The sequence below is a fragment of the Giraffa tippelskirchi genome, chromosome 7 (genome assembly GCF_054371585.1).
Source record: "Giraffa tippelskirchi isolate mGirTip1 chromosome 7, T2T-mGirTip1v1.2.pri, whole genome shotgun sequence".
In the NCBI taxonomy this organism is placed as follows: domain Eukaryota; kingdom Metazoa; phylum Chordata; class Mammalia; order Artiodactyla; family Giraffidae; genus Giraffa; species Giraffa tippelskirchi.
Window position 1 is genome coordinate 126,967,260 of NC_137281.1, and position 27,774 is coordinate 126,995,033.

Below are 27,774 nucleotides of genomic sequence, written 5' to 3' on the forward strand. Positions count from 1 at the left end.
TGGTGAACATGAGAATATTAACCTGACTGAATGGGGCCATTTTCTTATTTTCCACTGACCGTATTTTGCAAGAACTCTTGGAAACAGTATATTAAGATGCTTTAAAAGTAGAAAACAATAAATAAATCATTGCTAGCTGAACTATGAACATGATCAGCTTCCTCAAGCTTCTCAGATTTGGGGTGTTCTTCCTTTTATTCATATTTTCTGGAGATGTGGCGTATCTTCTGACCTGGAGTCCACCTCTTCTGTCTCTTTTTGCCAAACATGCAGGATACTGACTTGCTGATCCAGGGGGTTTGCAATTCAGCACCTTGTGCCTTTCTGGGATCCATAGGCCATTTCTCAGGGTCTAGCAGATCCTCAGCTGTGTGCTGGCTTTCCTTGATTTGAGCCCAGGGTCACATTGCAGATGGGGCCCCTATGAAGGGTGATGAGTCAACACCTTAATCTCATTCCCTTAATAACTTCATTTTATTTTCTTTCTTTGATGAGATACTTCTTTATTTTCTGGATCACCCAGTTTAGTCTGTGGACCACATATTTTATCGTTTCCTCTCGACACTGGGTTTCCAACAGTAGAAATCCTAAATAAATAATCAGCTTGCTATAATAGATTTTGGACATTTTTACTGAATAAAACATAAATGCAGAAAAGTACATCATGTTGATTTTAACGTGTGCTAAATTCATTGTGAAATAATGTAATTATCCTATTCCTCAACAGAGGCTCTTTCAGTTTTATTTTTAATCCCTCTCTCCTCCAGGACAAATGTTGTGAACTCATAGAATTTTAGAGCTGGTCTTTGGAGATTTTTTTAGTCCAATTTCTCTTCCAGTGATAGAATACAGTTTGAAGACTATGTTTTGACTGAAGAAATGTATGATTTATTTTGTGGGTCACTTGAGTTACTTAACTGCATATTTATTATTGTCTAATGATGTCATAGTCTTTTGGAAGTGCTGGAAGCTGTGTGTCTATAGGGTGATTATCTTCCTCTGGGTCTGTCCTGTAAGTAAAGCCTTCTCCATTTATTCTGTTTTTCCTGTAACAAAGGAGTGTTTAACCTTCAGCCTCTCAATCCTTTGAGTATGGGTGTGTGTGTGCATGCCTGCCTGTGTGTTGGAGAGAGTGTTGGTCAGGCTGGAGTCGAAAATAGCCCCATGGCTCTTCATGCACTTTTATTTGCCACTGGAAACAAATTGCATGGAAATAAAGGCAACATTAGCACCCACAGATGTGCTACTTGGTATAGCAAACTTTCATGGAATTGAGAAACTGTTATAAGTCAAACAGTTTCAGTATAATTCTGTTAACAATTTTGGACAAGGGGATTAAAGTATTATGATTCTAGAATAATTTACTTAAATATAGAAGAGTTTCTTTTATGGGGGTTAACTTATCAAAATGTTTTTATTTATTTTGTTGCTCCCATCCACATTATATATTTATTTTGGTTTCAAGTAAATAAATCAGCTGATATGTACTATAATACTTTCCTTCATAAACTCTGAAAGAAAAGCTCAAGCTTACTATTTTCAAATAGAGCCACTTGGGTACAGTGCTGTGCAAATAGTGAGCACTCAATATGTACAATATATGTTGATTTGATTTGTAAGGGAAAGCTCAGATAATATTTTCCAAAATAGATGCAAAGTGGATACTTGGCCCTCAGCCTGCAGTGTTTGTCCAGATAAGACAGAGCTGTGGGGTTAGGACCGCAGGAAGTGATTAATTTTCTTAGGTATTTTAACATGGTCCTTTGAAGGGGATCAGCTTTTGAATCTTTAAGATTATATTTATTGCCCTGGTGCTTCCCTTCTGTGTTTAGACATGAAAGTGAATGTCATTGTTGAATAGTAAACAGAGGAGAATGACTTTGTGACAGAAGTATGTAAAGTATCTTGTAATTCAGTAGGAGAATCAAAGTCTGCTTCAGTTCTTTGCATTCTCAGGGATTCAGAAAGGATTAAGGTAACAATAAGTAGAACCTATGCAAGAGAGTAACTGAAGGATAGCATTCCTTGAACCTCAGAAACCTGGGTGAAAGGAATTGGGCAATTAAGGTCTTTAGGAAATCTAATGGGGTCATTTGTGAATGCCGGGCTTCATGGAACTTGGCACACTGTCATCTCAGAGATCAAGGGAGGTCACTGGCTTAAGAGATGGGGGGATGAAAGTGGAGTGACTGTTTCCTGCAAAGTATGTTTAAAGACTCTTAACTCTTGTTTGACGGTAGCTACAGGGTTTGTGGGTACGTTTTTGGGGTTTTTTTTTTACACGATATCAGGGAGCTAAATATATAATGCCTCTGTAAAGTGTGTTTTCTTGGCTTTCTGACTAAGTCATATCATATCCAAGGAACTGAGATTTGTTTTTTCCCCATGCACGTACTCAACCACAATTATTCACATCCAACTGGTTAGCCAGTTGAATATTTATTGAAGCAAATGATGTGCCATGCTAAAGACAAAAGTATAAAATAATAATTTTTCTTACATTAGCTTAAATTCTCAAGTATATTCATGTTATTACCAATTAATAAAAAATCTTTATTACCAATTTATGAGGGATTTCCTATTACTCCAGGTAGGCATAAAATCTTGCCAAAAATGATTGCCAAAAATCATAGTGACATATTAGAAGCACACTCATTCATACATACATCTGTTTTGTTTCCTCTCCTTCAACAATACCCCTGATGTGTCTTCCTCCTGTCTTTGCTGACTGTCGGTGGTATCAACAACCTCTGAGGGTTTGGAACACAGAAGAAATTGTCATGAGGGGGTCACCTGGTAGCTATTGTTGTAACGGCTGTGACGGGAGTGATGGGTGCTCTCCTAGGATGGTGGAGGTGGGAAGGAAGAGGAAGCTTGGGTCTGAGAGACATTTTCATGGAACATTAACAGGACTTGTGAAATATTAGGTACAGGGAATGAATGAAGCAGAAGGAGGTGTCTAATACAACTCAAGACCATCATCTGGGTGACTGGGAGATTGTCCATACCATTGACAAGTCAGGAAAGCCATAGTGGGTGGTGATGGGGTAAACACATCAGGGGTATTTTTGAGGGAGTGGGGAAGTGAAGAGGAGGCAAGAGAGATGAATGCATGAATGAGTTTGTTTTTAAGGTAAGTCAGTTTGAGTTTTCGTAATTATCCAGGAGGAAAGACTTAGAGATTGGAATTGGCTCAGGCGCGATGCTAGAAAAGTGCTCCTAATGGAAGTTCCTGCAAAGGAGGTGGGAACAGAGGGATGAGGACTGAGCCCTTGTAAACCCCATCATGGTGGTGCTTAGCGTCTGTTGGTAGTTGGTAGAAGTTTCTGTGTGTGGTGGTGGGTGGATAGAAGGCTGCAGCATGTTCTTATTTTAAAATTATACTAGAGCGTCTAGCAGATTGCTTTTTTGTTTCAGACAAAGGCTGAAAATAACAACCTCCAAAGCCCCAATTTGCTCGTTACAATATTCCAAGGAGCTATTTTATTTCTCTTAGAGTACATCTGAAGCATCATTACTGTTAATACACTTACAGTAATTCTTGCTTTTTACTCTTAACAACTTCTAAGGGGAAAACATAACTTCAAAAAATTTTTACCCTGAAAGACATCTGGAAACAACTGTTTCTGCTGGATCATCTGCCCCATGCAAAAGCTAGGCACCTGCTTCTGTAGAGAATCCTCACAATTTCTCAAGAATAAAGGAGTGACAGTTAAACAAAGGGTAGCCTTTATCTGTGTTGTTTCTATCCATGGAAATTTGAGTCCATTCTTTTTCGAGTGACTGACAAGCGGTGCAAATGGAAGCACGTTAAGTGTGGGGAGGCTGTAATACAGAGATGCTCAGTTGATCCCAACTCCTATGGCACTTGGCTATCCGCTGGTCCAAAGAACTTTGAGGATCAAAACAAACTTATCTGTAAAATGCCATCTCCACTTTTATCAGGATGACTTAGAGTATGTCCACCCTGGTTCTTTACATCTTAATGGAAGTCAGTCTCAGGATTGGAGCAGAAGTGTTGACTAAGTGTTGAGCAATTGAGAGCCATTGTTTATAGCATAGTTTTACCTTGGGGACTGAAAAGTTCTGTTTTTCATGTTTCTGAATAATCATCAGGTGATTAGCGAAGCTAAACACCTTCCAATGAGTTGATTTACTCATCAGCTGGGCATACAAGGCTATGCTGGTTGGTTTAATGATGAATTCAGAACAACAGGCACCTTCCTGGCAATTTAGTAAAAACGCTAATTTCAAAAGCTCCTGTTCTATCCACAGAAAGTGTAAACATAGAATTCTGTGGTGGCAAGGTTTCTCAAAAGTCTACTTCAGTTACTCAAAATATTTATAAATGTGTACAGCCAACCTTAAACTTGTTTGGAAATATAATTCTTATAAGTTATCGTAAACAGAAGTCTTTCGTTCAAGCATCATGCACTTTCAGATGGTCGTAAACCAAGCTGCGGCTGTTTAAAAAGAAGAGCTTTATGTTTGCGGTACAGGTATTTTTGTTTTCATCACGAAACCCATTTCCAGTTCTTCAGGAAGAAGTAACAATTATAAACCTCTGGGGCCCAGGTGGCTAAACTGTAAAGACAGGGGATGATGATTTTTTTCCCTTGCTATCGTCAAAAATACCTAGGAATGGACTTGTTAGAGGCCAAGTAAGAGCCGTTTGAATGGTAACATTCGTCTACACAACTGGCCATGTCATGATTCATGTCTGTAACCACATGCAAGGATGAATGCAGAGGGGGCCCCACGTGGTGTGTTTGATGTAAGCAGGAAGCCAGCTGCACTCTGTTCTAATATTAGCAAAGAGGACCTGCTTTTGCAAATGGAGGATGATTTAAGGGTCTATTTTTGTGGTTCAGCAAATGCCGTTAGGAGTAGCAGAAGGTTACCCTTTTCCCATCACCTTAATTCCAGAGATATTCACAGACCTGACATTAGGCTGTTGGCTACTCGTCATAAGACTTTGCTGTCAAAGTGAATTCAGCTGATGAACTATGAACACGCTTACAGTCAGATAATAGATGAAAGAGTCTCAAGATAAACGAGGTGCTTATAGAAAACCTGGCCACAGTTGTTTAAAAGAGGATGGCAAAGGCCGTTAATTCTCGTCAGGCAGTTTCAAAAGGCAGTGGGTACTTGACTTCTTACTTGGAGAGCACATTATCTTACCTTTTTGCAAGAGTGGGGCCTCCGATGTATGTTGAAAGGGGGAGTGTGCCTTTCTAAACTGACACTAAACACCATGTCCTTCTGGAGGGAGAGGGGAAATTTTTTTCCCTCGAGTATGATAAAGGACTTTGTAGCCTCCCTTCAGGCTAACGTTTTGACCATGTTATATCACATCAAATATTCTTATTTCTCCACACTCTCTTCCTCTTTCTTTCTCACCCAGAATATTCAAATTATGTCTGTGGAGGATATTAATGTGAACATTGACAATTTTTTCTTTTCAGGAAGTGATCATATTAAAATTCAAACTGAATTGTTCTTGGTGATCTCTTACTTCTAGCTTCACACTTAAGAATGAAGATTTCAAAAAGGTGGCCAAAACATAGGTTGTCCATACTTTTTTCCACCGAAATAGCCACTATGCCTCCATTTATAAGTAAGTTGCATTTGGGGTTGTATCTGTTAGCATGACTAATAGCACCAAATATTTAATATTTTAAAAATTTTAGAAACTGACTGTATTTGGCTAATCTCTCTTATCTCACAAATGTAAGAGTATAAATTTGCCAAAGGAAAGATTTCATAGCTTTTTTTTTTTTTCATTTTGATGCTAGGTTTAAAGCTCAGAACAATGTAGTCAGAATCAAATTTGAAAGAAGTGGGAAAACACTCTTCTCCAGAAAGGAGGCCAGAAACCTGTATATAGGGATCCTAGATAATTCAGATATTTCAGATAATTCAGATAATTTTCTTGTCTCCCACAAGAGAGTTCCCTGCATTATCATCTGCTTCATCCTGTTTCAGGGTTCCTCATCCCTTCATTCAGCAGACATTTATTGAGGGCTTTCTGCTGGCAGGTGCCAAGCTTCATAGTTTCAAGGAAGGCTCGGGTACTGTTCTCAAAGAGAGTACCTCCACTCAGCAGGGCCATCTAGATTCTCAGGGAATCTCAGCAAGGTTTAGCCAGTCCAGGCTGGGGGAATCAGGGAGTGCGTCCCGGGTGAGGCAGACCTAGCTCAAGTCTTACAGACCAAGTACACGAACAAGTGAGTTGTGGGGTTGAGTGAGATGGGGCATCCTTTAGGTGGAGGCGGCTAAGGAGCTAAGGGAGGGAGAAGAATGGGAGAGAGAGGATGTGCCATCAGGGAAATATAGCCCTGGTGTGAGGCAAGGGCTGGCAGGGCGGATGGGGACAGCCCTAGATGCCCTTCTGAGGGACAGTCAGACCAGTACACGACTGTGGGAAACTCTCAAGTGGCATCCCACGGCACTAGACAGCAATCTACAAGGACTTCCGCCACAGTTGGCTCCTTGCCACCTCTCTGATCTCTCTCATTCCACTCCAGCCTCTGTTAGTTCTTTGTCATTCATCCCTCAAGCCCACCAGGGTGGAAGCACTCAGCTCGTCCTTCTCTTCGGGACACTCCTGTACTGGTGGTCTAGCTCACCTCTTCACCTCCCCCAGGCCTTTGCTCCAATGCCACCTCCTCGGCAGGCTTTCTGTGAGCGCCCTGTTGACAGCTAAAGTCCTCCCCGTCTTCCACCCTGCCCTCCACATCTTTCTGGAGCCCTTTCTCTGTCTTAACTCTCTTCTGTAGCACTTACCGCTACTTGTTAGACTTTCTATGTATCTGGCTTATTTGTTTATTGAATGTAAGCTCTTAGAGGCTAGAGGTTTTAGTCTTTGTTCCAGGATGGTTTCTGGTATATAATATTGCTGGACCAGGCTCCTTTTACCTCACAAGCAGCAACCCAAATGCTGAGATGTTGCGGTTTGCAGCAGAGAGAGGGTATACTCGCAAGGCAGCCAAGTGAGGAGACTGGAAAACAAATCTCTGACCTGCCTCCCCAAAGCCAAGGGCTGGGGGTTGTTTGGGAAATAAGGAACAGAAGCAGCAGGCAGTCTGAGGCGTGGGATGCAGGGGGAGAGTGGGGAAAGGTGATTGGGACAAAGTGCAATAATAGTGATCATTCTTCTGTTCAGATGTAACAACTACAGGCCTCTGCATGCGCCAACTTGGAGGAACTTAGCATGATCTGAGGGTGGAGTGTTTAGCTCTCTGATGTCAAAAGGTCACTGAGAGGACACTCACACATGCCCCATGAGGAGCAACCCAGTTGGAGGTTGGTGGTCTTATCCAGTCTTAAATAGCTCAGGTCCAACTAGACACAGCCGACTCGAAGTTCCTGGAAAATAACTCCTGGAAAGTTTATACTGTTTAGGCTACAGGCTGCTTGGAGGACATGCAAGTCTTACAACAACCTTGATTAGTAAAGGCAGGTGAAATGTATTTGACTAATCACCAGGGGTGTTTCAATTCCCCTATCTTTTCTCCCCCCACACTTTGATCACTCCTTAATCTTGAGGGAAGAGGGGTGATGGCCATTCTGCTACTTCCTGCATATAAGGGGCATTGACCTAACAAGGACTATAGGAATGAAACTGCTTAACATGCATTTGAAAGCATTCTCTTTTTCCCAACTTCAAGTGAATTTTGATCTCAGTGAACAAATACTACTTATGTACCAGCTGTCAAGGCATTATTCATAGGCCCAAGATTGGCGATCAAAACTACAGACAAAGATGTACCCTGAGGGGCCACACAGAATGCCAGACACATTGTTAATATTCAGGCTCTTATTTTCAAGACTTTAATTTAGGGCATAGTCAAGCCAGGGATAGGTGCTCTATCTTTTTACATACTGGAGTGTCTCGATCATTATGAGTTTGGGTCAGTTTGGCTGAAACACTTAAAGTGTGGAAGGAACATAAGCTGAGAAAAATAAGTATGGTTTCTACAATATCCTCACCAAACAGAACCTTAACAGGGGCAGATGCCAAGGTCATTTAAAAAATTTTTTTATCTGAGGATGCCAGGAGAGGACCACATTTCAGCTTAGACAAGGAAAAACAGGGGACAGGAAATTCTCTGTTGATTAGCCTAAGCCAATATGTTATAAAGGGAAAGTCACAGTGAAGTTAGGGATGGACGAAAAATTGATGACAGGCACAACCAAGGGGTCAGCTTGATCAAACACAGAAACATGTTTTGGGTGGCATTCACAGCTAGAGAGAGAAAATGGCAGTGGGGAAGGAAAGAAGTAGATAGATGAGAAATATAAAGAGATATAATTTACAGACAGTGGTGAACTCGTGAATTTCAGCTAGAAGTACTAACCTCAGTTTTACATCCTGTTCACGAGTCACCAAGCTGGGAAAGGGGTCCTGAAACATTATTTGCAAAATTGTGCTTATCTACAAATAGTTTATGGTTGCATAAACACAGATGTTGGATAAGACTAAAACTAAACAGTTTTGGATGGAGAGTGAAGGCAAGAAAACAGAGCTAAGATTGAGACAATGTTGGGATCTAATTAGAACACAAATTTTAATGAAAATAAAGATGCTCCAGTCAACTTAAGCCTGTAGCAAATTATGTGTTCCAAATAAGGTTATGCTTCCAAAAATCATTTTGGGTTTATTGTTTGGATGTTGGGATATATTTCCTAAATATATGAAGTTCTTAGATGTGGTTAGGTGTATCCCAATCTATTTAAGTCAAAACGTTTCTTAAAAAAGCTATGCATTACCATAAACAAATACCAGAAAGACTACCATTGTAAAAACACTATTAAATAATACAAAAAGTATGAACTGCCAACAAGATATTTAATGATACTAATTTTTAATGTTGATGCTTGAACTCTAGCAGATTTGATTAGATAAAAATACGGAGATAAATGAAGAGTGGAGTTTATGAAGCGAATTTCTGGGTTCTTTCAAAGAGTATAGCACTGGATTCTTAGTTTATATAGTTTAAAAAATTAGGAACTGTAGTTCTACAATATATGTCTGCAAAGTGGTATCGCCGTCCACAAGTTTAATGTCTTTTTAGGCTGTACTAGTGAATGTGTGTGCCTTGTCTGGGGGGAAATGACAATCCCACTCCATTTTGCTGTGGTCAGACTGTACTTCAGTTCCATTGCTCAGTTGTGTCTGACTCTTTGTGACCCCATGGAATGCAGCATGCCAGGCCTCCCTGTCCATCACCGACTCCCGGAGTCAACTCAACTCATGTCCATTGAGTTGGTGATGCCATCCAACTATCTCATCCTCTGTTGTCCCCTTCTCCTCCTGCCCTCAATCTTTCCCAGCATCAGGGTCTTTTCAAATGAGTCACTTCTTTGCATCAGGTGGCCAAAGTATTGGAGTTTCAGCTTCAGCATCAGTCGTTCCAATGAATATTCAGGACTTATTTTCTTTAGGATGGACTGGTTAGATCTCCTTACAGTCCAAGGGACTCTAAAGAGAACACTGTAGTTGGCTTTGAACACCACACTGTCAGAGGGAAAAGGACTGAAGTATGTTGAAAGTTTATAAACTGAGATGCTGAAGTTATTGGACAACAAGGAAACATTTAGCTTGAATGAGAGGAAATTTAAAAATGTAAAAGCTATTTTTGCACAAGAGGAATTAGAGGGTTCTACAAATCCCCCAAAGATAAAATTGGGATGAATAGAAATTGTAGGGGAAAAACAGGGTAAGGAAAGAGGATAGTACACAAGTGTATCACCCTGAGGGCAAAGACAGCTGGTGACGTGATGGAGAAACCATATTGCATGATCCTGACTCTCATGCCAACCACTGGACAAGACCATTAGTTCAGGGCAGTGTGGTTCTGTTCAGAGTAAGGTTAATGGCTTCAGGGTGGTGAGGGAGCTGCAACTATACATCAGTAAATGAAATACTAATGAGCTACCTATTTGCCAGTGTAGTTAACCTACATTCTTCTTCCTGTAGATATTGTTGCACCTAAACCATCTGAGAAAGTTAGGTACATGGCATATTCTTAAAAGTCTTTAGAAAACAAAATCCAAATTTTTTGGCACCTATGTGAGCATCAGACAACTTTCCGAGTTGGGAAATTTTCCATTATGTTTAGCCTGATTATTTCTTTTATCCCTGTTGAGGTATCTAGGAAATCTCATGCAATCATCCTTCAATACAATTTTCTTACAGGTTGTTCTCAGTGTGAGAGAAAAATTACTGATCATTTTCAATTAAAGGGATGATGTAGGTGAAAGATCTTTGAAAAGTATTAACTGTAATAAAAGTACAACCTATCATTATCATGGTTTAGATTATATGACTATTACTGTTAATTTGTTCTTTAGAGTTTACTCTATAATTTCGTAGAGCTTGTTATTTTTCTGTATTGCATCTGTTCCTCTTCAAAATACATTACAATGTCTCAGGCTGAATATATTAATGTGAACTAAAAATGATCATGGAAACACTACATGGTCCCCTTACCATCTAGCTCTGGTCTTTCAGAGTAAGACCTAACATATATAACTTGACTTTTTAGCGAGTGTTGATTTTCTCAGATATATGGTAGTAACATGGAAACACTCTTGCGACCCTTGAGTTCTAAGATAATATCTACATAAATACACAACAAACAAAATATAGTGTAAAACTTAGTGAATGAAAAAAAAAGGCATCTGCTTATCCCATTTTTCTTTTCATTAGGTCAGTTATGTGTAGGATGAGATGAGAGATGGAGTTGGGAAAAGTTAAGGAGCAACTGAATTGAAACATGAATTTCTTTAACAGAGATTAATAGGGTATAAATAGGGGAGGAAATAACTACCAGAAAGATTTGAGGAAGTGCATGAATAGTACTGGAATATATTTAGCCATTATTGCCTCTAAGAGCAACCCTTTTCTTCATGTTCCCTCTTTACTTTAAGGTACAGCAGAAACCAACATAACATTGTAAAGCAATTTTCCTCCAATTAAAAAATAAATTAAAAAATTAAAAATGCTTATTTTTAAAATTCTGTTTATCATTCAATTTCCAGCTATCAAAGGAAATTGTTTTCGATGGAATGGGATGATTATGGGTCTTTGATTAAAAATGGAATGGCCAACAGGGCATGCTGATGTTATAGTTGCATTCTTTTCTACACAAGTTGTAACTTTTAAATGGTTTAATAACAGATTTATTTAAAAATACAGTGAGAGAAAACACCCGATCTTCATTATTGAGCACACATTGGATTTATTTTCTTGATGCTGATTCATCTGATGGACAGCTGACTCTCCTGCCACATGGTGTTTATTTCCCAGACAGTATATCCTCATGCTTTAGGAGAAGGATGCCATCTTGACCCCCAGGCCCTGGAAGGAGTTCTTACTCTCTGAAAGTTCTTAGTATTGGGATTGATTCAGCAATCTCTGATCCTGGAAATGAGGAAAAACTAATCTCCTGACCTCATTAAGTCAAGTAATACTTTGTCCTGATTGCTCTCAATTACTTTGGATTTGAAAGTGAATTCTTGAAGTTCCATGCTGGGCTTAACTTGTATAACAGAGGCCTCTTTAGATTTAGTTCTTGGAAGTGCTTGTTATTATGTCTTTGCAGAGATGGATTTTCTTGTGTGTGTTAGAAAGGTAAGTAAAAATATAAAGGCTCAGGAAAATTCCCTCCCTTCATTTGCTTCAACTTCCTGCACAGAAACAGTTTGACACTGTTCTTCAGAATGTTCTTTCCTGAAGAGATGCTCTTGATTGAGTAACACTTGCCCTTTCATTCCAGTGAGTCTTGTCTGCTTGGAATCATCTGGGCCTGCACCAGTTTGAAGCAAATTATCTGCCCTGAACACAGAGAATCTGAAAGATGCGATATTTGTTTGATAAATCTTTTTAAAATTTTATTTTTATATGTTACTTGGCCTTAGGGGTGTGATAAGAAAATAGAAGATTCAAGGGTAAAAGGTTTCAAGGAAAGAAAATGAGTTTATTTGTAAAAGAAGACTAGAATTCTGAAGGATTGTCTTCTCAAAGGCTACAGGGCTATTAAGGGATAAAACTCTCAAAATTATCCAGGTTAGAGGTTGTGTGCACATGGTGGAAGGAAAAAGAACAGTTTCCTCACTTTATTGTTACATTGTATCCATTGCAAAAGCATTCTGGTAGGGGGTTAGAAGTTGTTTTTGTTAGGGAGACAGTAATTTACCAGAAAGAGCTCAAAATTTTGTCTATTTTGGGGACTAGAGGCAGACACTGTATCCCTGTTTTTGTCTTTTGCTTATTTATTTTGTGTGCAAAGTACTTTTCTCTGACAATGGGCTATGGTGTGATTTGCATGCTTCATTAAAATGTGGCAAGTTTCTTCTCAACAGAAAACTAAGTCTTTGCCAGGGAGGCAGCAAAGCCTAATTCTTTTGAATCATTAACTTCCACTGAAATCAGAGAGGAAGATGTTTCCTTACTGTACCCCCACAGTTCCTCCATTTGCCTTAAGAACAGAAGATACAAGGCGTTTATTGAGACACAACTTATTACCCTATCATAACTCACCACTTCTATCCACTGGCATTAGTTTTCTTTCCTCTTTAGTGTGATTCTTCAGAAATACAATAGCATTGGTGCTGTCTAAGGTTTTGTCCACCACACCAGAGAACAGGTTCATTTCATTCAATACTGATTATACACTGCTGCTGCTAAGTCGCTTCAGTCGTGTCCGACTCTGTGCGACCCCATAGACGGTAGCCCACCAGGCTCTCCCGTCCCTGGGATTCTCCAGGCAAGAATACTGGAGTGGGTTGCCATTTCCTTCTCCAATGCATGAAAGTGAAAAGTAAAAGTGAAGTCGCTCAGTCGTGTCCCACTCCTAGCGACCCCATGGACTGCAGTCTACCAGGCTCCTCCGTCCATGGGATTTTCCAGGCAAGAGTACTGGAGTGGGGTGCCATTGCCTTCTCCTAGGTAGTTTTAAAATTGATTTGTGAGAGAAACTTACTTCTTCAGTAGGATGGTTAAGTATCTCCCATACAAAAGTAAATAGCACTATTTATTTCCTATTAAGAGAAATTAAACAAATGAAGAGGTGAGGTGTCTATAGCTAGCTGGCATTGGATTAGTTATTGTTAATAGTGCCACTTGTCAATCTGGAAAATGAGTGGTTTGAAAAAGGTTTATGTCAACCCCTGAGAACTTGTCACCTTTGGCTGAAACAAAGGATACACTAGGCTGGTTTCACCAAGGCTGGGGTGTTATTCCAGGAGGCCTTTCCAATACCTGCAGTTTAAAAATTATAAAGACTGTAAATTCTGACCCACAATGGAAATAGCACTGATAATAAGGTTAATAGAATGAATCTGTTGCTCAGCAATTTAGAAAATACTTATTTCCTATCTAATTAGATGAACGATTAACTTTTGAGTGGAAGGATTAAAAATATAGTCCCATGACATCAGGAAAGAGAATCTAAATAATAGTCATTATTCGGAAACTGCCATTACTTTATCTCACTCAAGTTTTAAAAAATTAAGCTTCTCAGCTGTGAAACCCAGGCATCCAAAATATTTAGCTCACTTCCTGAGTGTCCTTAGCCACCAGTACTAGTGTGGGAAATACAATGAGCCCTTTGGCAAGTTACCCTGCAGCGTGTGTAGGAGTTGCTCTTAAAAATGCAATTGATCATTTGTTCCTATAAAATTTCTTTCACAGACATTTGCCTCTGTAAAAATGCATTTAACATTAAGAGTCTGACTTTAATCTGGATTTTTGGTTTTAAACTCTTCTGAAAGAAGAAAAGGTGGGTGGGAAGAGAAAAAGAGTCAGGTTTGGTTGTGGGTGTGTTACATGTCTGCTACTTACTTATAAAAGGATTAGTTCTCCTTTCTCTCACTTGTAATAAGACACAAAGAGCAATAGAAAAGATAATTAACAGATTTCACAGCTCATAAAAATCAGGCATCATCAGTGTGATTTAGGAGGAACTTACCAGAGTGAAACCACAAGACTGAATGGTGGGATGATTGATTTTGAACATAGGGACTTTGTGGATTTTAGTTGCCATAAAAACTGAATATTATACCTTTCTTAGTGACTGGAAGGAAGGAAAGTCAGAAAAAACAATAATTAATGTTTACAAATGCAGAATTTCATGGTAGAATCAGCCTTTGCTTTTATGGCTCAAAAGTTTTGTGGTAATCAGCAACAGTCATTTATGGAATAAGGTCTTATGTCCACCTTACCTAATGAGTTATCCATTAATAGTCACTTAATGTTTATAAAGCAAGTGCTATGTGCAACACCACTGCTGAGTACTGAAATTTAAAATATGGTATCATCAGCCATGAGAGTTGGTTTAATGCAAAAGCTAAGCAATTATGCGCTATCCAGTGTGATCCACATCGCTTCTTAGATGAGATCTAATTGAGGATATAGACATAGCTTGCTGTAAGCACGTGCCAGCTGGAAATGAGACTGTTCAACCAGGCATCATAAAGAAGGGAGAGGCAGAGAGAAAAACTGAGTACTCAGCACTTTCCAGGGCCTGGCCCATGAACATGAGTGTCTCGTCCATATAGTAGGTGAGCCCTGTGGTGGAGAAGGATGCCACAGCCTGGCATGATAGAATGTGGTGAACCAAGGGAACTGCCTGGCCACTGGCCTCTATCATATGGTCACAGGAACCTTCAACATCTTGGAGCTCTAGGTAGTAACTCCTTTCTTCCTAACTCCAAGTGTTCTAATGGTTCAGGGCCCTCTGGCCATTGATGTACATTCCTCAGAGCTTGACTTGTTTGCAAGCACTGGATCTTTTTCTGGGCTTCCCAGATGGCGCTAGTGGTAAAGAACCTGCCTGCCAATGTAAGAGATGCTGGTTCAATATCTGAGTTGGGAAGATCTCCTGGGGAAGGAAATGGTAACCCACTCCAGTTTTCATGCCTGGAGAATCCCATGGACAGAAGATCCTGGAGGGCTACAGCCCCTGGGGTCACAAACAGTAGGACACAACATACTGGCTAAACAACAATAACAACAATATATAAAATACAAAATCAAACTTCTCTACTTTTATAACATCTTCCATACTCCCTGGAGAAATGCATGGTTAACTGTTGGACCTCTTCCTGGTCCTACAGAAGACATATTTTTACATACATACACCCATCTGCTATCAGTGAATTAAAAAATAAAAGTCCAGTTTAACTCTATTAATTAATCCCCTCCAAAATAAATTTAAATAATATTTCTCAATTTTTCATTATGACCCACAGCAAGAAACACATCTTACATTCCAATGCAGTACACAGATGTCTGTGTATGTATCTATGAAAGATGGAAACAATGCATTTATGAATCAGAACACTTGACCTTACTATGTTATGTTCACTCTGATGTTTTCTGTTCTATTTTAGTCTATCATTTTAAATTAAAAGAAAATGTCAGTAGCAACTCCCTGGATTGATATTATGACCAATGAATGGATTGTAACCTATAGTTTGAAAAACACTGATTTAAATGGTCCACCTTGGAGAGTGGATTTTCAGACAATTCCTTGGTTTCCCATTCCTCGGGTACCTCCTGCTTTTTTGGATGACATCAAGTGTATGGGAGTGGCTCCCAGGACTTCATAGTGGTGGTCCCACAACTCCTCACAGGACATCTCTGGACTTGTGTACTTGGCTGAGTGTTCACACAGGCTGTGTATCAGGAAAGGAGTAAATGCTGGACCAAAGTGTTTATGCCATAGAATATTCTCGTTTGCATCATGGATTGTTTCTTAGATATCTTCTGCTCATTGCTAGAATACACAAGTGCATATGGGGCCTAGAGATGTCCACGTAACACCAATAGAGCATTAAGGTGATACAATCACTCGTGATGTTCAGCCAGTCCACAGAGAGTGTTAGTGTCTCTAGTGTTGCTAATTAGCATTAAAGGACACATGTCTCCACTACTTCAGGAGGCTGCACTCTAAGTGGCTTCTCTTGCCTGTGGACAAGGCCCTCTCTTCTCAGTCTGGATTAGAGACTCTTTCACACCTAGAATGCTTCCCCACCTATGAGTCTACAGTTTTGGCTTGATCTACCTCTGTTGTCTAGGTTCCCACAGCAACCCTCCCAGACAAACCAATGCATGAGTTCTTTGTTTTACAGTTTCCGCAGCCTGGAATGTCCTTTTCATTGTTCTCTGCCTATTTATTTGTTTGTATTGGCCACACTGCTGGGCATGTGGGACCTTAGTTCCTCAACCAGGAATTGAACCCATGCCCCCTGCATTGAAGTGAAAGTCACTCAGTTGAGTCTGACTCTTTTTGACCCCACAGACTATACAGTCCATGAAATTCTGCAGGCCAGAATACTGGAGTGGGTAGCTTTTCCCTTCTCCAGGGGATCTTCCCAACCCAGGGATTGAACCCAGGTCTCCCACATTGCAGGCAAATTCTTTACCAGCTGAGCCACAAGGGAAGCCCTCTGCATTGGAAGCATGCAATCTTAACCACTGGACCACCAGGGAAGTCCTCTGCCCATTTACATTTTAAGTCCTGCTCGTTCTCTAAGGACCAGTACAAATCTACCTTTCCAGAAGCCTTCTGACCTGCTGCTAGGCATGCTGAATTAACAATCTTTGTCTGGGTTTTCACAGCACTTTGCTTTTATGTGCTAAGTTGCTCAGTCGTGTCTGACTCTTTGCAACCCAATGGACTGTAGCCCGCCAGGTTTCTCTGTCCATGGGGATTCTCCAGGCAAGAATACTGGACTGGGTTGCCATGCCCTCCTCCAGGGGATCTTCCCAGCCCAGGGATCGAACCCAGGTCCCCTGCATTAGGAGGCAGATTCTTTACTGTTTGGGCCTTATAACACTTATTTAATACTGCTTAGCATTATAATTGGCTGTTTACTTTCTCTGTTAAAATTGAATTCACACTCTCACTCTGGGTATGAGTCCTTCTATGATATGGACCTGCTTATTCTCCTTCTTCACCTCATACCACTCTCCCCTCTGCCCATTCCACTGGCTCCCATGTACCTTCATAATGCTTTCTAGACACACCAGGTACATTCCTGGAGTAGGGGTAAGAGGAATCAAACTCTTCCTAGACTCGCTGCATGACTAGCTTTCTTTTGTCTTTTTTAAAAAATATATTATTTATTATATTTTTATTTATTTATTTTTGGCTGTGCCAGGTCTTAGCTGGGCAGGCAAGATCTTTGGTTGCAGTATATGAACTCTTAGTTGTGGCATGTGGGATTAATTCCCTGACCAGGAATTGAACCAGAGACCCCTGCATTGTGAGCACAGAGTCTTCCCATTGGACCAACAGAGAAGTCCCTCTTTTAAAAAAGAGTCCTTTCTTGGCTGACCACCTAATCTGCAATAGTTACCCTATTACTCTTCAGTACATAAACCTATTGTAGTTTTATAGCATTTATCACTACCTAATTTTCTTATTTGTTCATTGTTTAACTAGTTCCACTCTATTTTAAGCTCCATGAGAACTGAACTGGTTTTTGCCTTATTTAGTGATGTATCCTTGTTGTCTAGAACAGTGCTTGGTACATAGTAGGTGTTTATTAAATGTTTGTTGGATAAATTAAAATGATTAAAATATATATTGTTTCATGAAAAAGTCTATGCTGTTCTTCTTTGGACCTTTATAATTCTGAACACATTGGCCTGAACATGATTTGGAGCTCAATAACCATTAATGACTGAAATAATTCACTTTATAAGATAATAAAGCAATGAAAAATGAACAGTGGGAATCTCAGAATCCCTGATAAAATGTGTTTCTGTATTATACAGTCAATGCATACATAATTACTATTGTCAAAAACAATAAGCCAAATGTTAATTTAGCATCTACTATATGCAAGCCACTTTAAATTGCATTTTCTAATTTTAGTTTTTGAGCAATCATATGTATTATTGTTTTCTTTGGTGCATTTGGTAACTGAGTTCAAAGAGGCAAAGTAATTTGTTATATGGTGACACAGTAAACGTAAAAATGGGGATATTGCCTAATTGTCTAGCCCATGCTATTTCAGTTGTTGTTGTTCAGTCGCTAAATCATGTCTGACTCTTTGAGACCCCATGGACTGCAGCATGCCAGGTTACCCTATCTTTCCCTATCTCCTGGAGTTTGCTCAAACTCGTGTCCATTGAGTTGGTAATGCCATCCAACCATCTCATCCTCTGTTGCCCCTTTCTCCTCCTGCCCTCAATCTTTCCTAGCATCAGGATCTCTTCCAAAGAGTCAGCTCTTCACATCAAATGGCCAAAGTATTGGACCTTCAGCTTCAGCATCAGTCCTTCCAGTGAATACTCAGGATTGATTTCTTTTAGGATTGACAGGCCTGATCTCCTTGCTGTCCAAAGGACTCTCAGGAGTTTTCTCCAGTACCACAATTCAAAAGCATCAATTCTTTGGTGCTCAGCCTTCTTTCTGGTCCAACTCTTTTATCTGTATGTATACAAATAAATAATATTATAAAAATCTTGGGAAATTAAAAAATATATTGATGAAAATAGCTGTCTTACTTTGAATTGATTGGTGCCATTTTTACATTTTACCTATTAAAATTTTTTCTTTCTTTTTGCCATGTGGTATGTAATATCTTAGTTCCCCAACCAAGGATCAAACCCACATCTTCTGCATTGGAAGAACAGAGTCTTAATGACTGGACCACCAAGAAAGTTCTCAAGTTTTTTTTTTTGAGACTCTTCTTTTCATACTTATATACTGATTTCAATAATCACAGGAAAGAGGTAACCATCTGCTCCTTTCATATTAGCACTCTCATTCTTGAGCAAGTGTGCATGGACACCCCTCATGATATTGTGTGTTCCACTGATGTGTTCATTTTTAGAACAGAATGTCATGATCTCACTTCTCTCAAAATGACTTTAATGTGGTTTTCAAGTAAGTACTCATTTTCTTTTTTAATGGTAGTATGAGGCAATATTTTTAAGGGATAAATGACAGTGTGGAAAAATGTTTACTTCTGTTGCATGTCACATGTTCAGTGCCAAATTTGTTCATTTTTGGTCCTTGGTACAGGGTTGACAACTCAGGCAGGAAGCTCAGGGTGCTGCAGTCACCACTGGGTGTACCCCTTGGTCCTATAGCTCTGGCACTTGAAACTAGGCCCTGGGTTATGCATAGCAAAGGCCCCAGTTCACTTGACAGGCACGCTTTTTTGTTTTTTCAACTTTCCTACATTTTTTGAACTATCTTTAAAAGTCAGGAGCTCCTCTTTCTCTTTCTCTCCCCCTTCCCACTTTCTATCTCACATGCACACTTCTACATGATTTCTCTCAAAAAATTAAAATACATACCAACACCTACTCACATCCGAGTGGTAGTAACCGACAAGAGCTGAGTCATAGACACCCCCTGTAGGTAGCGCTTTTACTTTCTCCTGTCCTTCACCTTGGGGAATCCCTATTGGTTTTTGTCTTGCTTTTCTTTTCATCCAGCCCCTCTAGATTTAAGTTTGAGACTCTTAGAGTCACTGAAATTTACTGGCAAGCCTTCATGGTCACCCTTTCTAAGTCGACTGCCCTCTGAAGAGTGTTACAAAAGGAACTGATGATTTTTCTGCTGCTCTAGAGTCACTGAAATTTACTGGCAAGCCTTCATGGTCACCCTTTCTAAGTCGACTGCCCTCTGAAGAGTGTTACAAAAGGAACTGATGATTTTTCTGCTGCTCTGCTGTTCCTACCACATCTGGACAGGCTCTCCCTGCCTCCACCTCCTGGCTTTCCATCCTGGATTCATGTTCCAATCACCTGGCAACTTTTTGTGATGCTGGGACCCAACCACCTTAGAGAGGCTGATGGAGTCCAGGCATCAGTTTTATATAAAAATCTCCCCTGGTGTTTGGGATCTGCAAGCCGGGTTGGGAACTGCTTGTTTAGTTGGTGCTTTGTATAAATTTTATTTTATTGAGTAATTCACTGAACCAAAACACTGAAAAATTCTAGTATGTAAGCAAATGAAACAAAAAGGGTGTAATTATCACCAGAAATAACTGGATCAAAGAAGAGACTGGTGAGCAGATGGACTCTATGAAATGAGATGGAACTCTACATCTCGCTGCCCTGCAGCAGCCAGGAAACCTGCATCAAGGCTGCCCAGCTGTCCCAAGACCTGTTGGCTCCCATTTGATTAATATCAGAAGGAAGAGTCCCTGATGGTACTGTAGAAATTTAAATTTAGTTCCCTTTCTCTGAGCATGAATCTCTTTTAATACAATGTACAAAGATATAAATTTCACAATCGGAGGAAAGTTTCAGAAGGATTCACTATAATTGTCCTATAAATTGCCAGTTTCCCAAATATTTTAAGTTCTATATAGGTAACAGATTTTACTTGTGAACTTTTAGCTCTTCATTACCACTGTCTACAGTGAAGACTCTGTGAAACTGTGCTTACGAATAGATGTTAATTTTCATGATTGATATTTATTGTTATGGATAAAAATTTAACTTCAAAATGATTTTTTTTCCAGGTTACTATATGAAGCTACCCTCTACATGGATCACAGCCTTGTTGTGACAAAGGGGCTTGTGTAATTCAATGAAGCTATGAGCCATGCCTTGCAGGGCCATCTAAGACAGATGGGTCGTAGTAAAGAGTTCTGACAAAACATAGTCCACTGGAGGAAGAAATGGCAACCCACTCCAGTATTATTGCCTGGAGAACCTCATGGACAGTATGAAAAGGCAGAAAGATGTGACACTGGAAGATGAGTCCCCCAGGTTGGAAGGTGTCCAATATGCTACTGGGGAAGAGTGAGGGCATTACTAATAGCTCCAGAAAGAAAGAAGCAGCTGAGCCAAAGTGGAAACGGTGTTCAGTTGTGGATGTGTCTGGTGGTGAAAGTAAAGTCTGATGCTGTACAGAACAATATTGCATAGGAACCTGGAATGCTAGGTCCATTAATCAAGGTAAACTAGACAAGGTCAAGCAGGAGATGACAAGATTGAACATCGACATCTTAGGAGTCAGTGAACTAAAATGGACAGAAATGACCAAATTTAATTCAGATCGCCATTTTATCTGCTACTGTTGCCAAGATTGCCTTAGAAGAAATTGAGTAGCCCTCATTATCAACAAAAGAGCCCAAAATGCAGTACTTGGGTGCAATCTCAAAAATGACAGAATGATTTCAGTTCATTTCCAAGGCAAATTATTCAATATCACAGTAATTCAAGCCTATGTCCCAACCACTGATGGTGAAGGAGCTGAAACTGACCTGTTCTATGAAGACCTACAAGACCTAGAACTAACACCAAAAAAAAAAAAGTCCTATTCATTATAGGGGATTGGAATGCAAAAGTAAGAAGTCAAGAAATACCTGGAATAAAAGACAAGTTTGGTATTGGAATACAAAATGAAGCAGGGCAAAGGCTAAAAGAATTCTGCCAAGAGAATGCACTTATCATAGCAAACCCCCTTTTTCAACATCACAAGAGTTAACTTTACATACGGACATCACCAAACGGTCAATACCGAAATCAGATTGATTACATTCTTTGTAGCTGAAGATGGAGAAGCTTTATACAATCAGCAGCTCCTAAGACCTGGGGCTCAAATCATCAACTCCTCGTAGCTAAATTCAGGCTTAAACTAAAGAAAACAGGGAAAACCACTAGGCCAGTCAAGTACAACTTAAATCAAATCCCCTATGAATATATAGTAGAGGTGACAAATAGATTCAAGGGATTATATCTGGTAGACAGAGTGCCTGAAGAACTATGGATGGAAGCTTGCAACATTGTACAAGAGGCAGTGACCAAAACCATCCCAAAGAAAAAGAAATGCAAGAAGGTAAAGTTTTTGTCTGAGGAGACTTTACAAATAGCTGAGGAAAGAAGAGAAGCAAAAGTCAAGGAAAAAAAGAAAGATATACCCAACTGAATGCAGAGTTCCAGAGAATATCGAGGAGAGATAAGAAGGTCTTCTTCAATAAACAATGCAAAGAAATAGAGGAAAAATGATAGAATGGGAAAGACTAGAGATCTCTTCAAGAAAATTGGAGATATCAAGGGAACATTTCATGCAGAGATGGGCACAATATAGGACAGAAATGGCAAGGATCTAACAGAAGCAGAAGAGATTAAGAAAAGGTGGCAAGAATACACAGAAGAACTATTCAAAAATGTCTTAATGACCCAGATAACCATTATGGTGTGGTTACTCATCTAAAGTCGGACATCCTGGATTGTGAAGTCAAGTGGGCCTGCAAGCATTACTACAAACAAAGCTAGTGGAGGTGATGGAATTCCAGTTGAGCTATTTCAAATCCTAAAAGATGATGCTGTTAAAAATGCTGCACTCAATAGGTCAGCAAGTTTGGAAAACTTCAGCAGTGGCCAGAGAACTGGAAAAGGTCAGTTTTCATTCCTATTGCAAAGAAGAGTAATGGCAAAGAATGTTCAAACTATCATTCAATTGTGCTCATTTCACATACTAGCAAGATTGTGCTCAAAAATCCTTCTAGTTAGGCTTCAGCAGTACATGAATTGAGCACTTTCAGATGTACAAGCTGGGTTTTGAAGAGGCAGAGGAACCAGAGGTTAAATTGTCAACATTTGTTGGATCATGGAGAAAGCAAGGGAATTCCAGAGAAATATCTACTTCTGCTTCATTGACCGTGCTAAAGCCTTTGATTGTGTGGATCACAATCAACTGTGGAAAATTCTCAAAGAGATGGGAATACCAGACCATCTTACCTGTCTCCTGAGAAACATGTATGTGAGTCTGGAAGCAACAGTTAGAACCGGACATGGAACAACCAACTGGTTCAATATTGGGAAAGGAGTATGACAACGCTGTATATTGTCACCCTCCTTATTTAACGTCTATGCAGAGTCCATCATACGAAATGCCAGGCTGGCTGAATCACAAGCTGGAATCAAGATTTCTGGGAGAAATATCAACAACTTCAGATATGCACATGATAACTCTCTAATGGCACAAAGTGAAGAGGAATTGAAGAGCCTCTTGATGAAGGTGAAAGAGGAGGGTGAAAAAACTGTCTTGAAACTTAACATTCAAAAAACTAAGATCATGGCATCTGGTCCCAATCCTTCATGGCAAACAGAAGGCAAAAAATTGAAAGCAGTGATAGATTTTATTTTATTGGGCTCCAAAATCACTATGAACAGTGATTGCAGCCATGAAATTAAAAGGCACTTGCTCCTTGGAAGGAAAACTATGACATACTTAGACAGCATATTAAAAAGCAGAGACATCACTTTGCTGACAAAGGTCCATATAGTCAAAGTTATGGTTTTTCCAGTAGTCATGTATACCTGTGAGAGTTGGACTATAAAGAAAGCCCAGTCTCCGAAGAATTGATTCTTTCGAATTGTGGTGCTGGAGAAGACTCTTGAGAGTCCCTTGGACTGCAATATGATCAAACAAGGCAGTCCTAATGGACATCAACCCTGAATATCCACTGGAAGGACGGTTGCTGAAGCTGAAGGTTCAATACTTTGTGAAGAGCCGACTCATTAGAAAAGACCCTGATGCTGGGAAAGATTGAAGGCAAAAGGAAAAGGGGGTGGCAGAGGATGAGATAGTTAGATAGTATCACCAACTCAATGGACATGAATTTGAGCAAACTGCAGAGGATAATGGAAGACTAAGGAGCCTGGCATGTTGCAGTCTATGGGGTTGCAAAATGGAACAACAACAGCAATATGAAGCTTTGTTAAATCAGTATATGCTAATAAATGGCTTACCATTAAATCCTATAATTCTTTTATAAAAAATTTTATATTCTTGAGAACACACCTTAGATAAGTTTTATATTCTGAATATAACCTCTAGAAAATATTATATCCCTCCAGATATGCAATAAATTTCTACTAATTGAATATCAGAATTCATTTTAATATTAGCAATATTTCCATCACAAAATAATATTTTATTAATAAAGCATTAAAAATTAATTTCAAACTCAATTTTCTTTATCTCAGTAAATGGCTCAACCAACCCAGTTTCTGCATTATTAATTTTTTATGTTAAAGAAATTTTATACTTGTATTACATTATTTTATGACTAGTCCTATTATAAATTTTAACTTCACTTTTAAATCACACATTCATAATTTAGCTCTGTTTTTGACAGTAATATATATTAAAGAGTATTTGAAATTTATGCAATTTAAGAATTCTGTGATTCATATTTTCCCCTTAGACATGTCTAACCCAATATTTCCAATTTTCTGAGACTTTATTATATATTTATTTATTAATCAATCAAATCACTATTGGAGGAGGACTTTATACAGATACAAATAACATAAACCAAGAAAATTGCAGTAAAAAAAAAAGATCTATAAGGAAGTAAATTTGTAAAAATATGATGTTATTTTCCTGGCTTGTGGAATGTCAGATTTTTAAAATTTGTAATTTTTTAGTGATTTCCCTTTTCATTCTAAATAAATATTCATACCCAATTTTGTGTGTGTGGTTTTTTTTGTATTTCATTTTCTCATGAGATCTCTCCTACCTTCCCTCTGCTCTCTGACATGTGTAAGCTTCAGGTCCACACAACCTAAATCCACACAGACTATCTCACATTTATCACATACTTCTCTGAGCATCATTTAATCACTTGTACATTATGGGAGATACAGTCAAATACAGTATCACCTATTGTATCATTACACTGTTTATAATTATTCTAATGTACAAAGCTGACACTACTAAGGAAAATAAAAATGAAGTTATTGCAGCATGGTCTGCAGTAATTATTCCATTCTTTTGAAGCTACTAGCAAACCACACATTACAGAGTTTTGCCAAGATTTTATATCTGGGGTGCTTACTAAGATTTAGAATCTGTAATCTATTTATTTAGAAAAAGAAAAAATATAACAAATCACAAATCTAAAAACACTACAATATAAGGGAAAATATGTAACAATTCTACATGTAACTTTTGCATACATCTTCACAATGCCCTATTTTCCTTCATTTTTTGGTCTGCTTATTCTTTGACTGTTTCTTCATATGGGAATATTCTGTAATATCTTTCTAGCAAGAGGACATGAAGATAATTGTCTATAGCATGGTTAATTGAAATTTATTTTGGTAATGCTATGCAATTTGTAGAATTGTCAAATTTGCAAAAACTATAAGGCAATGGCATCCCACTCCAGTACTCTTGCCTGGAAAATCCCATGGATGGAGGAGCCTGGTGGGCTGCAGTCCATGGGGTCACTAAGAGTCGGACACGACTGAGAGACTTCACCTTCACTTTTCACTTTCATGTATTGGAGAAGGAAATGGCAACCCACTCCAGTGTTCTTGCCTGGAGAATCCCAGGGACAGGGGAGCCTGGTGGGCTGCTGTCTATGGGGTCGCACAGAGTCAGACACGACTGAAGCGACTTAGCAGCAGCAGCATACTTTTCTTTTATACATGAGCTGTTGGAAGGATTTTCCACAGATGAACTTTTGGCTGTCTGGATTTTATGTCTTGTTTTTCCTCCATTCCCACATACTTTCTTTACTAAGTGCCATAAGACACATGTGACAGAGGGGAAGATGGAATGGGAAGATCAAGAAACTGATGGAAGAAATCAAAGATGACACAAACAGATGGAGAAATATACCATGTTCTTGGATTGGAACAATCAATATAGTGAAAATGACTATATTACCCAAAGCAATCTATAGAGTCAATGCACTCCCTGTTAAACTACCAATGGTATTTTTCATAGAGCTAGAACAAATAATTTCACAATTTGTATGGAAACACAAAGACCCTAAATAACCAAAGCAATCTTGAGAAAGAAGAATGGAACTGGAAGAATCAACCTTCCTGACTTCAGACTATACTACAAAGCTATAGTCATCATGTATGGTACTGGCACAAAGACAGAAATATAGACCAATGGAACAAGACAGAAAGCCCAGAGATAAATCCATGCACCTATGGGCACCTTATCTTTGACAAATGAGGCATAAATATACAATGGAGAAAGCCTCTTCAACAAATGGTGATGGGAAAACTGATCAGTCATGTATAAAATAATGAAATTAGAACATTTCCTAATACCACATAAAAAATAAACTCAAAATGTATTAAAGACCTAAATGTAAGAGGAAATGTAGAGGAAAACATAGGCAGAACATTCTCTGACATAAATCACAGCAAGATCCTCTATGATCCATCTCCTACAGTAACGGAAGTAAAAATAAAAATAAATGAATGGGACTTAATTAAACATAAAAGTTTTGCACAATGAAGGAAACTATGACCAAGATGAAAAGACAACCGTTAGAATGGGGGAAAATAATAGCAAATGAAACAACTGACCAAGAACTAATCTCCAAAATATACAAGCAACTCATGTGGCTCAATACCAGGAAAAGCAGCAACCCAATCAAAAAGTGGGCAGAAGACTTAAACAGACATTTCTCCAAAGAAAACATACAGAAGGCTAATAAACACATGAAAAGATGCTCAACGTTGCTCATTATTAGAGAAATTCAAATCAAAACTAAAATGAGATATCATTTCACACTGGTCAAAATGGCCACCATCAAAAAAAAAAAAAAAGCTTTGACAAACCTAGATACTGTATTAAAAAGCAGAGACATACTTCGCTGACCAAGGTCTGTATAGTCAAAACTATGGTTTTTCCAGTAGTCATGTATGGATGTGAGAGTTGGATCATAAAGAAGGCTAAGTGCTGAAGAATTGATGCTTTTGAACTGTGGTGTTGGAGAAGACTCTTGTGAGTCCCTTGGACTGCAAGGAGATCAAACCAGTCAATCCTAAAGGAATCAACCCTGAATATTCATTGGAAGGACTGATACTGAAGCTGAAACACCAATACTTTGGCCACCTGATGTGAAGAGCCGACTCATTAGAAAAGACCCTGATGGTGGGAAAGATTGAAGGCAGGAGGAGAGGGGGATGACAGAGGATGAGATGGTTGGATGGCATCACCGACTTGATGGACATGAGTTTGAGCAGGCTCTGGGAGGTGGAGGACAGGGAGGCCTGGAGTGCTTGCAGTCCATGGGGTCACAAAGAGTTGGACATGACTGAGCTAGTGAACAACAATAACAGATGGCCATCGACAGATGAATGTATAAGGAAGTTGTGGTGCATATACACAATGGAATATTACTCAGCTATAAAAAGGAACCACATTTGGGTCGTTCTAATGAAGTGGATGAACCTAGAGCCTATTATACAAAGTGAAGTTAAGTTAAAAAGAGAAAGACAAATATCATATATTAATACATACATGTGGCATCTAGAAGGATAGAACAGATGATTCTACATGCAGGGCAGCAAAGGAGACACAGACATAAAGGACAGAATTTTGGACTCGGTGGAGGAAGGAGAGGATGGGATGATTTGAGAGATAGCGTTGAAACATACACATTACTATGTGTAAAACAGATAGTGGGAGTTTGCTATATGAAGTAGGGCTCTGTGACAACCTAGAGGAGAGAGATAGTGAGGGAAGTGGGAGGGGGGTTCAAGAGAGAGGGGACATCTGTGTACCTATGGCCTATTCATGTTGATGTATGGAAGAAACAACCATCACAATATTGTTAAGTGATTATCCTCTAATTAAAAGAACTGATTAGAATTAAAATGTCTTACATATGCTAATTCTACCAAAACCTTGACTACATGGTCACCTCACTAAGTGTCTTAGAAGGGATCTATACAAGCGAAGGGCCCTGAAAGCTTAAAATTTACTCTCTTTACTGTGAAATCCACATCTAACAATAGAACTAAAATAC

The 27,774-nt window shown here is 39.1% G+C and overlaps 1 long non-coding RNA gene across 1 annotated transcript; it reads left to right on the forward strand.

Moving 5' to 3' along the window:
- The first annotated feature begins 976 nt into the window (after positions 1-976).
- LOC145514257 (uncharacterized) lies at positions 977-24,460 on the forward strand. Its single transcript, XR_014059992.1, has 2 exons — positions 977-1,012; positions 20,500-24,460. It is a non-coding gene; the product is annotated as an uncharacterized LOC145514257 (long non-coding RNA).
- The last annotated feature ends 3,314 nt before the right edge of the window (positions 24,461-27,774 follow it).